This window comes from Cygnus atratus, chromosome 2, assembly GCF_013377495.2.
Source record: "Cygnus atratus isolate AKBS03 ecotype Queensland, Australia chromosome 2, CAtr_DNAZoo_HiC_assembly, whole genome shotgun sequence".
NCBI classification, from domain to species: domain Eukaryota; kingdom Metazoa; phylum Chordata; class Aves; order Anseriformes; family Anatidae; genus Cygnus; species Cygnus atratus.
This window is the reverse complement of record NC_066363.1, coordinates 84921568-84936575: the sequence shown is the minus strand read 5'-3', so window position 1 is coordinate 84936575 and position 15008 is coordinate 84921568. Positions and strand designations below refer to the sequence as shown.

Sequence of the window (15008 nt, the reverse complement as noted above, 5' to 3'; positions counted from 1 at the left end):
AGGGTTGCTGTGCCCCAAGACCAGGACCCGGCGCTTCATACAGTTGGCCTCATCCCATCAGTCCAGCCTATCCAGATCCCTCTGCAGAGCCCCCTACCCTCGGGCAGGTCAACACTCCCACATAAAGCAAGAGGCTGCACGTCACACTCTGTAGCTGGTCTATTTCACCCTTCAATTGCTTAAAAACTTGGGCAAGCTACATCTCGTCCTATCAAATTGGGAACATGCAATTTGTTCAAGTCTCTCCTAACAGACATTTTCAGTTGATGAAGGCAATCTCATAAGAGTTCCATAAGAAGTGCTCCAAAACAGGAACCACACCATACTTTTCAGTGGTGAATGCATACACACAAGAATTATTTAGCTTTCTACCATGACTTTATATTGGATCATTCATTTCATAATGTCTCTATATGCAAGCTGCACAAGGTCTTCAACAGGCTTCCTGGTACTGGTATATTTGAAAAAAATATATTAATTCCATTTTTTGCATGATAGGGTTTTTTTTGTTTGGTTAGTTGGTTGTTTTTTGTGTTTTGTTGTTTTTGGTTGTTGGTTTTTTTTAGGGGCGGGGTGTGTGTCTATTTTCCTCCTTTGAACACAGACTCAGCTTTTTGAAAAAAACTTCTTGCTTTTAATAGTCTCCTCTGCCTTGTCATTTAGCTATACAGGTTCCCGTCTCCTAAATCTTTTTTAGACAAATGGTCAGCATTTGTGTGCAGCCTTCAAAAGAGCATCCTGAAATAGTCTCTGCCACCTACGAATATTTTACTCTTAGAGTTGCCCTTTCAGTTTTTTCTTTAGACAAACATCCTTGTTTTCACATTTTCCCTTTTCAAAGTTAAGCCTATTTTAAGAGAGGTGAAAAAGAATGAGAATTGCAGGTTCTGCTTTTGCTTGCTTTCTTCCCATTTCCTTGGCTTAGGGAGGAGAGAAAGGCAGAATACTTATAATGGTCTACAAAGTTGTGTCTCAGTCTTTTTCCAGGTAGTATCTTACAATCTCCCCATGACACCACCCACCCACTGAACAAAATGCAGTGTCTCACCTACCTTTTAGTCACCATCCCTCTGTAATCATCCACCAGCTCTGTCCTGTGTTTGTTAAGAGCCTAGCAGAGAGGGGTCCTGGGTCTACCTTGTAGTCTCCTAGGAGATAATGAAACAAAAAGAAATAAGTATTGAAGGGTAAGCTCATGGGCAATTCTCAGACATTTATAGCAGTAATAAAACACTTGTCTTTCAAGACAATAAATAAGAAATGTAAGGCACTGAACTGCACAATGGTAAACAAGAATCAAACAGAAAGAAGCAAGAAAAAAAATAATTCTTTAAAATAACCGGCAGCTTCAGTGGTGCTAAGAATGAGAGAAGAGGAACACTTATCAAAGAATTAACAAAATCCATGCGACGTGAATCTGAGAAAAATCCTCACTGTAAAAATCTTCCTTGGTGCCCTAACCACCACTAAAATTAAATATGCCTCAAACGTGGGCTGGGATCTTGGCCTAAGTGAAATTCATGACAACATCCAGCTGCGCAAAACTTTGGTGATCTTTCATCTTTCCATAAACCAGAAAGTTCAAGAGAAAAATGCAGTCGCTGTTTAATGTCTCAGAACTTTAGGTACTTTAAAGAAGCGATCTTAACAGTGCATCTCCCTAAGATGTTAATCCATTGTGAGAAACACAAAAACACAAAGACAATATAAACATTCAGAAAATGACCTCTTTTCTTAACTGGAAGAAACAAACAAAAAAAATGGTACTACTGATCAACCAACGGCTATCTTGAATCAGCAAGACAGGAATCACACATCAGTTTCCTGCTCTCAACACCTCAACAAAAAGGTACTTCAGAAGTAAGAAACAGTAACAGACCATCTAATTTAAGCATTTGTTTCTTGATTGAGAATGCCTACAGCACAGAACAAATACACTAGCAATCAACAGTTCACCCTTGAACCTAATCAGAGGAATGAGGCAAAAAGAGTCATTGTTCCACTATGTTTACTCACTTATATAAAGTGACTGTACTTGATGATTGAAAGTGCTTGCAATTTTTTTTCCCTGTGCTTTTCTGACCTATGAAAGTCTCAAGAAGTCTGCTGAATGCACACACAGTACTGCCTAAAAACATTGTATAACAGGGAAACATCACACGTGCAGGAAGAACTCTCCAGGTTAAACAAGGAGGATCCAGGTTCATGGTTACCATGCTAACTTTCTCACCAATCCCCTGCTCCCAAGAACTTAAGGGTTTTATTATTTATTTTCTTTTAAATAAAGAGTGTATATTGTATGCGCACGCACACACCCCTCCATGAAATTCAGTGACCTCAAACTTTGCTGTAGAAGCTGCCAACAGCAAATATTTCTGGTGTCTCCATAACATAGGGATCAAGTGAAACTCAGTATGGAAATTCATTTCCAATTTCACAGTCCAAGGTGGTAGGTGAAACTTGCATTGCATCACTGTTTTATTTGCCTACCACTTTTCAAAAGTCAAGGACAAATTTAAATCTTGGAAGGGGCCCAAGTTTTACTTTTTATATTATTATGTACCACAGAATACTTGAACACCTCAGTCCAACTACCTGCCATCCATACACATTGATGACAAAGTATTCCGAGACATTCACCCTGACAATTAATTAATTACAGGAGTTACCATACAGTAAGCTGTACAGACAACTACAAGCATCACATCTCTAAGATGCAGTGTGGTAGTGATTTATGTATTCACTCACTACACCAGAATGAGAAGCTGAATTGTTATGCTTTGAAACATTACAAAGAAAGCTATATACCTCCATTTTTCTAAACAAACCTGACAGTACTAGTGCCTTCTATATATGCTTTAGCCCACCCACTGTCCCCTTACCACTCATTTCAAGATTTATATTTCTACATAAAATCCTCAGATTTTATTTTAGAAAAACAAAAGCTTTAGCAAATTTATTTTTATTCTTAAGGAGTACGTAGACAAAACAGAAAACATAGTTTGAATTCACCTTAATGAATTAGGGAAAATATGCACACAGAGAAACAAACCAGTGAAGTCTGGATTTCTACAACTTCGTGTCTTGTTTCCTGTATACCTCTTGATATGGTAACCCTGATGTTCCTGTGGCTGGTGGCACCCTCATTTGACAAGGTATCGTATGTGTTGTGGGAAGAATGAGTACCAAGCTAATTGCTGCTGTTATTCTGAGTTAGCCTATACCAAACCAATCTGATAGGAATAGTAAATGAAGCCAAAACCAGAAGACTGACTGGAAGGAAAAAAAAAGAAATTTTTTTTTTTTTTTTTAATTTGGAGGTATATAAGCAGGTTTAACTTTACTTTTCCTTTGTTTTAGCACCATTTGCTAAAGATGACAAACTAAGTTGACAGTGCTTTCTGCCTGTCTCCCACCCTTTCCTTTCAAATGAATTTTGAAAATGATGATCTGTTTCGACCAGACAAAAACTTCCATGAAAATGGCCAGGCAAGACAAGAGACAAGCTAACTTTCCAAACTGCTCTTCTTCCCTATCTGATAACAAACACTTGCACACATCAGGGAGGACTTAGCCATGGTACATTTGATTTGCCCAGCAGCATGCTAATTTAAAAAATAACAACAAAAGCACACTTTTTGTAAGTGGATAAACAAAACCATAGGTAAATACTAGTGGAAGTTCTCGAGAAATCTTCACTAAATTTACTGATAAATAGTAGTTGGAAGCAGCACTCCTATATGTTAGACTATGGGACTGGAGTAACTGGTGTGCCCAGCCAGCATGATAAAATCCAGTGGGGACACAGAGGAGGGTGCATACGTAGTTAACAGCCTCCATGGTAACACAGATGAGGGCACCACTCTCACGGCTGTCTAGGGTATTTGGAAAGTTATTTGACTACAGGCTGAACTCGCCTAGGTGCCCAGGATTTTACATAAGATGCAATGGCAGCTGTGGTTCACCTGGAAAGGCAGAAATGACACTAATAGGCATAGAAACACTTCTGCTCTGCACCGTTTCACCAGCCATCCTCGGCACCTGCTACGCAGACATCATAACCCAAATTAGAGCAGGTGGCATACGTGAGTTTTGCTGGTGATGGTGGGGCCATGTCAGCTGCACTTCTAGGGACAAGGGTACATTTCCACCCCATGTCAGTGCTCCCACCATCATGTACAGTAGAAGTAAACTTCAATTTGTCTAATAGTGTTTTAAGTAATACATAAACATATTGTGCTTTTGTTGCTAAATGGTAGCAGGAGAGAAATCATGTCAAAACTCTTCATACCAAACTGGGGATGGGAGAGACTATACGGATATCCTCCCCCCTCTTTCCCTCCTCCAAAACACACCTGCATAATGCAAATACATCCCACTTTCAGGGGATGCATCAAGGATGAATGGTTAAGACAGCTGCTATATACAACCCTATGCTCCTTCTACAAAAACTAACATTTCTCCTTCTAATGTAAGCTAGACAATATTACCACTTATCTCTCCCTCCAAGCTGAAGAGGTCCTCAGATAAGGAAAGTGGTCTCATTAAATCCATCTTATTTGCTGGATTAAAGAATTGACATGGAAAGATTGCAATTATTAAGCTAAGGTGTAGTCATAAGGAGCATGAAATCAATAGAAATACTCTTCTGATGCTGCATTTCATGTATAAGTCTTTCAAACCACAGTATTCTTTTGAGCAAAGTAAAAACAAAACAAAAGTTGGGAATTCTTAGGAGGAAAAAAAAAGAATGAACGAATGAAGGAATGAAAGAAAATCAGCAGTTTCCTGCTTGTCCCAGATGGAAGTATTTGAAACTTCACAGACGCGGCCCACCCAAACACATCCCATACAGACAGACACCTGTGGACACACATTCCAGAGCAGAATGAATGGATGGAGTGCTACAGCCACTCCCCTTTCATTCACCTGCAAAGCTGTGAAATATCTAGGTCTTCGCAGATGTGTCTTCTGATTCAACTCAGAAATCACATCCAGACAAAGAAGGAGCACTAACAGTACTTACTCAAGCTTTACTGTACTCTTGCCTTGATGGAACAAAGGCTCCAAGTCATTAAGGAACTTGAATGCCCGCACACACTCCCACGCACAAATCACATTAGCAATAGATCTGACTCATCCAGAATCTGTCAGGCTTAACTCACACGCATAGTAAATCCAGCATAATCAGAACATGAGAGACTTGTAGCCCATATGAAGATCATCTCTGGAGAAAAGGAGATTAAAAAAAAATAAAAAAAGGAATCCCACAGAGCAGACTCATTGCAGGTGCTGTAACTCATGCAAAAGCTTTGGAGTAAGAACCCTGGTCATATTCTGCATGTCGATATGTACACTACTGGTCACTGTACCTTTTCTTCCAGTTTTTCCAAAATGAAAAAACTTGATAAAGAAAATTAGATCCATGAATTACCCAAGTTTTTAACTCTAGTTACAGTAACACTTTATTCTCTACCAGGCCAAAATAAGAGTGAATGAAGAGAGATGAGTGCCAAAATGGGAAACGTATCGTTGACAGGGAAAGCATAGATCAGAGTGCACAAAGTCACCCATCAGCCAGAGTTTGCTGGTTGAAAATTATGAAGCAGAACGACATAACTTGTATTTGACTTTGCAGGGGTCTGTCTAATAACAGTCCATTAAAAGCTGCTGAACTTGCCCTACTTACTCTCTTTAACCCCATCTAGGTCAAAATGACAAGACATGTTAGTGTATATTTAAACTTTTAACAAACGATCAGATTTATAGTCCAAAAGCAGCACTTAGTTCTTGCCAAAAACCACCATGATTCCCAAAATAGTAATTTTTAGAGTATAGTACGTTATTAAGAATGTTGACAGAATGAACAGAATTACCCACTTTAAAACAGCAGAGATGGAGAAAAACAGTAATAAAGAAGAAATTATTGTGGTCTTACTCCCACTGAAGTCATATTTTTCATGAAGACTTCAAAAGGGGGGGGAGGGGTTGGAAGGAAAGATGGCCTTTATCCAACTTTGTGCAAATCACACAACTGAGTATTTTTATTTGGAATAAATCAGGTTTGACACAACGCTGATCTCCTTGAGTTTGACAGTAAAACACGCTCTGAAAATATTTGCTCTTGTAGAGTGACACCATTTCTCATTGTGTTTTTCGAGCCTTTGACTGAAGTTTATAGGACATTTCAAATGCTCTCTTGACAGTGGCATTTGCTATCTAGATGCCACCAAACCCTTGGAGGGATTCCTGAACCTGGAGTGACCTCATTGAAACGATATCCCAGATAACTTCTAGTTCTGGGATACTGACAACAGTAACGCCTTTTCAGCCAAATGGAGTTAGCACAGACTCCACGCAAGCCAGAAACTTAGCACAAAATGTGAAGTTTCAGGGCCAGAGAAATCTACTCTGTAATGAAACTCAATGTATAGAATTGTTAAACCCTGCAGGATAATGTGCATAAAATTTTGGGGAGAAGTAGGGGTGTTTTACAAGACTTAGATAAAAATCAATGTTTCTAGCACACTTTGGTGTCCTTAAGACAAAACACAACAGATAAATATACTTATTTTTAAATATTGTGGGAAGGAAACTCTGCAACAACCCTCTCAAGAAACCTTCTTTCTTCCTCAAAATGCATCACTGCACTGCTTCTAACCTGTAAGAAAATATTCTCGACTTTACTCCACCCATACTGATAAGAAAAATGGCCCACAGAATATAATGGTGTTCCTCTTTCAGAAGTCCACCAGGTAATGTCTCATCCTATCTAACTGATTCTCAAACAGAAGTCTCTCACCCAAAACTGATGTTAGCATATAAACCTTACATGATGTCCAAGGAGATTTAAGTTCTTTGGTATCTATGTTAATTTATGTTGCTCCCTTTCTTTCATTAATCAGTATGCAGCTACTTTGCCCACACGTACACACTGGCACCAAAAAGGGTAAGTAATTTAAGAAAGGTAAAACTAAAGGATAAAGTAAGATCCTTACTTTTATGTAAGTATAAGCTCCTTGAGCAAAGGCACCTTTAAATATGAAAATATTAAAAAATATATCACATTTTATCCAGCCTGTTGAAAAAAAAGTGAATCTTGTCAAATTATGTTTTTTTGTTTGCTTGCTTGTTTTGGTTTCTTTTTTTTTTTTTTTTTTTTAATTCAACTGAAGCTTAGATCACGGACACATTTGGGGGGGGAGGGGGGGCGGGAAGTACACAGCCCTGAGGGAAAGGTATACCTGCTTTGATTTACTATTCTGAAAGACATTTTCTGTACTGCAGGATACCAGCTGGTATATTTCCTGTAGCGTACTCAATTCAGAGACATCTGCCTGCTAGTAGACCAAGGATGAAGCTTGGGGTTACGAGACCTGTAATTTATTCCTGGCTAAGCAACTGATTTGTGGTGCAGGTTCAAGAGCCTTGCTCTGTCCCTGTTTCACCATCATAAAATACAAAGATGACTTCTAGTATACACCAGTTTCCTTAAACAAAATGCAAATATATGTATGTATATGTAGTGAACTGCACTGTAAAAACTGTAGCTCCAATTATAAGCTAACTCCTGAGTATAGTGGCAACTGCAGGAAAGCTTTATAGTTGCGCTCTCTTGGTCAGAGCCCAGCTGCCTTCTGGAGAAACAGGACTGAACAGATTCATGTAGGTACTGCAGATGCCACATAATAATGAGAACACTAATCCTGAATATTGCAGCTGCTGATAATGTCCATTGCCTAACAATGCAGAAAGTATCACATTCACCGTTGCCTTCAGCATGCACTGCTACAGATTAAGAAAAAAAGGGGGGGAAGATATGTGGTCTGTAAGAAACCAAGATGATAGTCTAAAGAAAAAAAATAGTGCATATAGCTTGAGGTTATGAGGAAAGCGCCTGCTAATATGCAGCAGGCTCCCTTAATTGTGCAGCTGAAGTAATAATACCCCAACAAAATACCATTAAAATGTGCAGTGTTTAACAACTGTGCCAATTTTCATGCATGTCAGTTTATTCCACAAGCTGGCTTATCCACTTTTAAAAGCTCCAAAATGATTTAAACAAATTATACCCACTACACTTTAAAGGTAGGAGACCATACTAAATCCTGGTTAAGTCTATTAATTTTAAGAGTGAAATATCAGGGAGAAAAATGGATTCACAGTGAACTTTTCCAAGTGGGGAGAGAGTTCTTAAATACTGCTGTGATTTTGTTTTTTTGGTGTATCACATCAACAAGCTTCAGACAATTTCTGTTCTCATCCCAAATGTACTGGAATCATCTATGATATAAAAATAAGTGACAGAATTAACACATTTTTTAATCTACAGTGCTTTCAAAAATCTTCCTTTTTTTTTTTTTTTGGCTTAGATTGTTCTCCTTCAGTAATGGATGCTTTCTCTTCTACCATCTCAGCATGCTCGAGACAAAGGCAAAACTTAACGTATCTATCATCAGAGCCAGAACACACAGCATAGTCCATCTGCTACTGTAAATCTCAAACAGAGATGCTCCCCTCCTCTCCCCAGCAAGCTTGCTAGCTCTACTACTCTGTCTGCAGCATGAAGTCAAACACTGTGGTTTTTTTTCCCCCCCCAAATCCCCTCTAGGTGGCTATAGCAAGGATACGCTGGTTGTGATCTGGAAGTGTTCCAAAACTTCTCAGAAATTTTCTTCCCCAGGGCCAAATGTTTTCCCCATCAGCAGTGAAAGCATCCAGTGCTTTGGCATTCTCCTAGCAGCCCATCCCTCCCTTTGCCACCCAACATGCACGCACACTCCCAGCTCCCTGGCTGCTCGCAGTGCTGAAACAATTACAAATGCCTCAGGCAAAGCAAAGATAAAGAGGAAAACACTTTAGTCCTGGGCATCATCCCAGTGAGGACACAATTTCCAAGCTCCTCCTCGACAGATTGTGTGTGTGCGTGCATGCGCGCCTGTATTTAGTACTAACAAAATTAAGGAAGGAGAAGAGTTTAATGTATGAGTAGGATCACTGTCAAGAATTTTATTACAACACCTTGTTATTCATAAAGTGTCATTAAAAGAAAACTTCTACCATCCTCTGTGGTATGCCAAGTTTAAAACAGGCAGGAGACCCCAGAATTAGTCTGCAGTTTGCCCCCAGCTAACTTCTCTTTCACTGCCCTCCTTGCCTTCTACCCAGTATCTCCACTCCTTGCAGAACTTACGCTTAGTTTCACGTGGCATATTGCATAATTTATTTTTTTATATATATTTTATATATATATATATATATATATATATATATATATATATTTAAGGCTAAACCACTAAACTACAGCATGAAATACCAGATTCTGCATTCACCACATTGATGCTCTCCATGTTCACCTAAGGCAGCAGAAAAAGAATAAATACCCAGATCTGGTTGGGCTCCCCTATGTCAAATCTTCTTCAAATACTTGTTGAGTGTAAAAATTCAACAAAAAAGAGCAATAGATTTTGATAGCTGGTGCTGGGGATGATTTAGGGTTTTCATACTCAAAAGGTCATGAGAATTTATGCAGAAACGTATGCAAAAATATTAAGCACATTATCCTTAGGGGTGTTTACTTAAATGCAATGTTGGCTTCAGTATCTGCTATTGGTTCTCACTATTTTTGACAATTCACCAAACAATTACAACACATAACATTTACAATTTTATGTTAATTCACAATTTTATATTAATTCACAACTTAATAGTAAGAATCAGTAATACATAGACCACCGACTGCAGCAAATTGCCCCAAACAGGAAACTGCTATTACAAATGCCCTTGGGAATATTCAGCAATTTGAATTGTGACACTGAAGATTTTTGCTTAGTAGGATGGGATGGGAGGACATACATCCTGTCTGCAAGCACTCATAAGATTCCGCTGTTTGTGCTCACTTGTAATTATATAAGAAGAAAAAGATGTTTGATTCAGAACATCTGCATTGGAGCAAGTCCCTCAAATTTTCCTAGAACAAATGCAGGAAATAAATAGCACAAAAAAAGAGAAGAAAGTAGTAAGAAGCACCCAGATTTGATATAGAAACTCTAACGTTAGGACTGGTGCTCCCTTCAGAAATACAAATTAGACTGCTGGAAAAGTTGGCACATTCCAAAATTCTTATTTTCCTTCAAAGGCAGGAGAACTTGAAACAATGCAATAAAGAGAAAAGAAACATGCATTGCAGATAAATCAGGAAGATAATCATGCTTTGCCTAAGAACGAGGTTCAAACTTTACCACTGACTCAATACGTACATTGAGTCTGCAAGCAGGTGCCCATGCTGCATTTGCCAGTGCTTTCACCCACACCACATCTTAATTTATTCTCTAACTTTTTACCTAAGGTCTTTTTTTTTTCCTCCAAAACAAATGAATTTGGCTCTCAATTGCATTGTGCTGGAGGCAGTATTAGTACATAGTGACTAAAATGAAAATTAGACCACACAGAAGGGTATACTAAATTATTCCAGAGAAAAACAATGTTAAAATTGGATTAAAACAGAATATCATTAAAGCAATATGATAAAATAAATAAATAAATGTAGTATTTTATAATCATCTCAGATGAGATGAAGCTGAACAAAAATGTGAAAATACCAGGAAATTAGAAAGCATATTTAAACTCCCAGACCACTTTAAACCTCTGCTTTACTTGTGTTCTGCACCAAATGTGCATACAAATACTGCCTGTATCTCCAGCTCAGATGCAGCTGCATTTTAAGAACATTTTGAGCTTTTCTCCACCCTCCTACCCTCCCCCCCATGTTTTTCTTACTTTGATTCTCTCAAGAAAAAGATTTCTTTGGATGGTTCCTTTAGTGAGATAATAGCCAAGATTCAAGACAAAGCCCTAAGGAGTACTGGACCACGCGAACCTGCCTCTCAGAGACCAAACACACCCCTAGTCACTCAAAAACAGGCTCTGAATGTTTAAGAGTCGTCTTCTTTATACAACTTCAATCTATGCCACAGTGCCTCCTCATTCCTTGAAATATTCTTGTAAGGACACAGCTTTGCATTCTACAACTAGGAAATACTGGGAAAACGTGAAAGGTTTCTCAGTTCCCTTGTTGGAACTTCCTCTTCCCCACAAGAGCTACGGACCTTGTGCTTTCTGCTTAAAGTCTCAAAGTAGGCAGAGCAAAGAGATGATCAGGCAGCAAACATAGCTTGGGACACACAGTTGGGAAGTTCTGGGGGTAGTGAGCAAACAGGGCAGGCAAAATAAATGAGCACTATTTGTCCTTTATTATGTAATAATATTTACTTGTTATCATGGGCTGGCAATATATCTCAGAGCAGGTGGAATGGAGCTGATAGGCACAAAGCAGAAGCTATACTCTTGTGGTTTGGTCATCACTTATCCTCCATCCACTAAATGGCAGAGGCTTTCATCTCAGAAAAAGATAACAGTTCAAGACAGCAATAAACACTTGTTGGGTGTTTAGGTGTACAGGCTACCTTCCCTTTTCAGAGAACACAAGGATAATCTGCTTTCATACTGAGTGGATAAGAAAATGCGTCATTTTCATATATAGCATTAATGACAAAGAACTGCGTAGGTTTTAAATGCAAAATCAGATCCCATCTGAGAGGCAGGCATTAAGGCAGAGGAGAGAAGAGAAAAAACGTCCTGATTCATTAACTAAAGATAAGAAAAATTAGCATTGAAATGGAAAGGGTAAAATGGGTCATCAGGTGGGATGTTAAACTTGGCACAAAATATCTTGCTCCTGTTTACACATCCATACATGCTTAAAACCGCAACAAGAGACAGTGGGACTGCTGTGCCAATTCATGCCTCATTTCTGCCTCTTCTGAAGCATCTGAAAATCTAGAGTCATTATAGACATCTGGTTACCTAAAATTTGATGGGTAAGCTATGGGTGCTATGGTTTGCCATTTTTTTGGACTATGGTAGTATTTATTACGATTTGTAACAAAGGATATCACTGAGATTTAAGGCATTCGTTATTTTTCTCAGGGTCAGAGCTTTGCTCAGAGTTTGTAAATTAAATCATCTGTCTCAATAAAAATTAAGGATATAGTAAGAAGTAAAAGGTAAAGATCAACGTTCCAGTCAACATAATCTTTTCTCAATAGACCTGAAAGCCTATTGAGTGACAGTGTTAGAAATGTCAAAGCCTGCCTTTTGACGGTAGTATGGCAAAACGAATGAGCTCATTTACCAGGGATCTCATCTGTACAGTGGGATGCAGAGTCAATAAAAACAACTAATGGTGTTCAACAGCACCTCTGATTCTGGTTGCAGAAACCCAATTCTGATTCCAGAAAATACGTAGGTGAAATCTTGTGGGGAAACTTGTATTAAAAAAAAAAAGTTAGACATACGTTAGACATGTTTGGTTTTTTTTTGGTTGTGGTTTTCTTTTTTTTTTTCAGGAATCTCCTCCAGTCTGTGTTAGCCCATTTTCTATCCAACATTATATCAGAACTTTATTAATACTCTTTTACTTGCCTTTATGTGTCAAAGTTTTAAAGAAAGTAAAAGACAGAAGTCAGAAGAGCCTGTCTCCCCTTGCTTTTAGAATGTACTTTATAAGTATTGCCTTAGAAGGACCACCACCTTCACTTGCACCAGCATAACCAAGGAAAGCTGTTTTTATTTTCTTTCAATTTTTAGACACATTTCTGACGTGTAGTCCACTTTCTTAGAGGGGGAAAAAAAAAAAAAAAAAAAGATTAAGGATGCCAGAGCTGTTCCCTGAATGGCAAAGAAACTAGGAGAGTTGGAACCATAGTAAAAATTCCATTGAAGTCACTATAAGCATTCCCACTGGTCTCCACAAAAACAGCGCAAGACTGGCAAGCCTGGAATTCATTCAGCTCCAGCTCCAGCCTTTCAATACCTATAATTACTCCCAAAGGACTAATGAGGAAGTCAGTTCTCCATCTCATAAGACATGCTGACAGACAATCAGGAAGCGAGACACTTGGTGCTGTGCACCAGACGAGATGAGGCTAGCCCTTAAAAGACTAGAAAAGGCAATAAGAGAAGTGGATTTTTTTAATGAATCCAACATTTCCAATAATCTCGTCCTACAACAGAAAAACATTCATCTGTTCAGTCTTTCTTCTCAGACAGTCCTATTTCAAAACCATCTGTTTCATGAAATGGCTCTATTTATATAGTATAAATGCAATGAAGCCCTCTGAAAAAAGTGGGACACGAGACAAGGAACAAGGGAGAACAATCTGGTGCACAAGAACTGCTCTGGATGGATTTTGACACCTTGCTCTGGTCAGACAAATTGCATTATTTCAATTCTTTACATACTCTTCAGTATGGGGTGTCCAGACTTACCTGAAGATATGGTAAGCTCTTGTTTACAATTATACTCGATCCTCAGAAATACTGCCTAAGATTTAAAATACTTAATCTGTACTGAAATACAGGACATTCTTCCCCTTCAACAGATCCAACTAATACTTATGCTCAAAGATTCATTGCAAGAATTATTCAATTTTGAAATGCATTATAAGCATTGGACTTTTTCAACATCAGACATATGATAAAAACAGCAAATCAGCATCTCTGAAGTTTGCAATAAATCATTCACAATGAATCACATCCCAAACAAGATAATTCTAGTAAAAATTCAATTCATGGCCCACTCTTAAAAGGCTTTTCAACATTTTATTGCACTCCTTTAGTGATCTAGTTTTATAATGTAATTCTTCTTTACTTATCTTGGATCATCACCTTAAGCTCTCATTTCAAAGAACAAAAACAAAGGTAAGTTGTCCCCTGGAGTTTTCAAACACTTCAAGGTTTGACCAGCAAGGTTGGTCAAATTAAACTTCAAATATCATGGCAAATCTTCTGATATTCCTCTTGAATATATCATCTCGCACACTTTGGAAGAGAAAGTGAACATCCTCCAACAGATGTTCAGACCAAACGTTGATTTAAGATGCTACTACCTCATCCTGAAGATGGTAAGCTTTGAGTTGACTCCTGACTTTTGGTGAAATGTAGCTCTATAAACCAACTCAAAGAGCCAGTTCTATGTTGTGGATTATTAAACTGAACCAAGAGGGGGAATGCTTTGTAAAATAGCATTTTTTCTCTTTCAAAATATATGAGAAAGCTGCAAGTCAATAAATATCACTCCTTAAGCTCAGCCAGAATTTACTTTTCCTAAGCCCTCACTAAAGACCTAAGAAAATTTGGCCGTTTCCAAAATACAGATAATATTTATGGTTATTTCTGTGGATGTCAGGATCCCTGTTTGATGCTCTGCCTCCCCATGTCTTAGAAAATCAATTTTAATAGTACGTAGTAGGTAAACAAAAAACGAACAAAAAAAAAAGTAGTAAAACCATTGCTATCAATCCTAAATACAAGAGACAACCATTTAGTTTTATGTTATGGGGCTAGGATAGATAAATTTCACTGAACTAGAGAATGAAATACGCAGGTTATTATTTTTAATGTTATGTCCCATCACCTTTAAAATTCAGACTAATATACATGCATATACACATGCACACATGTATGTACATAATAAACAGATGGATGTCCTGATTAATCACCCAAGCCATCATTAAAAAAATAAAAAAAACAAACCAGTAAAATCAGTCACTAGAAAATTGTGATATGATATTCAGTGACACTGTCTCATCTCTGGTTATGAGCACAACATATGTTTAGGTCAGAACTCACACCGACAAATGCATTTCTTTTAAGAATAAAAAGGTTGAAAGGTTGTAATGTGCGTCCGAATAACAAATGACAGCACCACTCCCAAGGCAAGATTTTAGAGACTTAATTCTCTAAAGCTGCAAGCACCTATTCTGCGTTGACATTCAGGCTCCTGCCACAGGTGCCTCCAGAGAAACTGCTTCCTCCTGGTCAAGGATGCAGTCAGGATATTGACCTTCAGAACCCCAGAAGCTTTCAATACCAAGACACAAAGCCATCTCTCGCAGGACATTCTCATAAGCTTGTGTTCCTCGACTGGGCACATCAAAGTCTGTTAC

At 38.3% G+C, this 15008-nt stretch overlaps 1 protein-coding gene across 6 annotated transcripts in view; it reads right to left on the bottom strand.

Moving 5' to 3' along the window:
- The window catches only part of SEMA5A (semaphorin 5A), a 337359-nt gene that overhangs the window by 255240 nt on the left and 67111 nt on the right, over nt 1–15008 (bottom strand). For all 6 annotated transcript variants that reach the window (XM_035552812.2, XM_035552815.2, XM_035552811.2 and 3 more), the window contains one exon: nt 1053–1148. The gene's annotated coding sequence lies outside the window, so the exon portion shown is untranslated. The remainder of the gene's footprint in view (nt 1–1052; nt 1149–15008) is intronic.